The sequence below is a fragment of the Tasmannia lanceolata genome, unplaced genomic scaffold, assembly GCF_043159265.1.
Source record: "Tasmannia lanceolata isolate RefF3 unplaced genomic scaffold, GAP_Taslan_0.1 ptg000038l, whole genome shotgun sequence".
NCBI classification, from domain to species: Eukaryota; Viridiplantae; Streptophyta; class Magnoliopsida; order Canellales; family Winteraceae; genus Tasmannia; species Tasmannia lanceolata.
In genome coordinates, this window is record NW_027518715.1 from 343,404 (window position 1) to 345,000 (window position 1,597).

The window sequence follows — 1,597 nt, forward strand, 5'->3', positions numbered from 1 at the left end:
GGCACTTCCCGTGGCACTGATGGTTGGTTCCAAAGACAAAAGGCCGTGCAAGGCCACCGCACCGCGGATGATTTTGCTCGTGCTGGCGCCGTTGTGTGGCCAAAGAACATGCGCGAATGCTCGTGTCGGAAGGGTTGGTGTCCTGGCCCCGCGGGTGTCACGAATGCTCGGTTGCGAAGACCATGGGACCAGAGCCATGGCACGTCGGATGATGGCTCCAGCTGGCGCCCCGGCACTTTCTGTGGCATTGATGCTCGGTTTCAAAGACAAACGTGCGCAGGGCCAGGGGACCGCGGATGACTGCTCGTGCTGGCCCCGTTGGGCGGCATTGATGGTCGGTTGCAAAGAAAATGCGCGATTGCTCGTGTCGGGGCCTGGCAAGCCAAGGCCAAGCGAGCCATGGCAACGCGGATGATGGCTCCAGCTGGCGCCCCGGCACTTTCTGTGGCATTGATGCTCGGTTTCGAAGACAAACGTGCGCAGGGCCAGGGGACCGCGGAGGACTGCTCGTGCTGGCCCCGTTGGGCGGCATTGATGGTGTGTTGCAGAGAGCATGTGCGATTGCAAGTGTCGGCCGGGTTTGGGTTCCCTTGGGCTTTCGGGTGCCTTGGACGCTGTCTTGCGAAGACCATGGGCACAAGGCCCCGTCCTGGCCCCTTGTTCGATTCGCTCTCGTCTTGCGCTTGCTTCCAAGGTCCTCCATGACCTTCCCCATGGCCTTGCTAGATCCCCCCCATGACGCATGACCTCTGTCCGTTGATTGGTTTTGAGTGCACACCATGCCCGGCTTGGCACCGTGTTGTCGCGTGAGTGGCATTTGGATCGTGCATGCTGGTGGGCTACCTGCCAATGCGCACAAGCCTTGCACACTAGCCTTGCGCACGAGCCTTGCACAAAAGCCTTGGACACAAGCCTTGCGCACAAGCCATGCGCACAAGCCTTGGACGCTAGCCTTGCACACAAGCCATGCATACAAGCCTTGCTCACAAGCCTTGGGCACTGGCCCATCGCAGTAGCCTTGCACACAAGCCTTGCGCACTAGCTTTGGGCACGAGCCTTGCGCACTTGCCTTGGGCACTAGCCTTGCACACAACCCTTGGGAACTAGCCTTGCGCACCAGCCTTGCCCACAAGCCTTGCACACCAGCCTTGCACACTAGCCTTGCATACAAGCCTTGCACACTAGCCTTGCACACAGGCCATGCTCACTAGCCTTGGGCACTAGCCTTGCACACAGACCTTGGGCACTAGCCTTGCGCACTAGCCTTGCCCACGAGCCTTGCACACTAGCCTTGCACGCAGGCCTTGCACGCTAGGCATGCTTGGGCCAGCAGCTCCCGCATCAAGTCGGCGGGTGTAGGCACGGTTGGGCGCAGATCCCGCATCGCCTCGTCGCGTCTGGGCGCAAACCCGTCGCGTCTCGTTGCGTCTTCAGAAGTCGTCGCTAACAGCACCTTTGGTTGCCACTGGTGGTTAGGCGGGTTGGTTGCGCAAACCCTATAGGAGGGTGGCATGCTGCGGGGCGCTGGAATGCGCAGGCTTAGGGCGTTTTTGCCCGGATAGGCACTGGAATGTGCTGGTTTTGGGCGTTTTTGCCT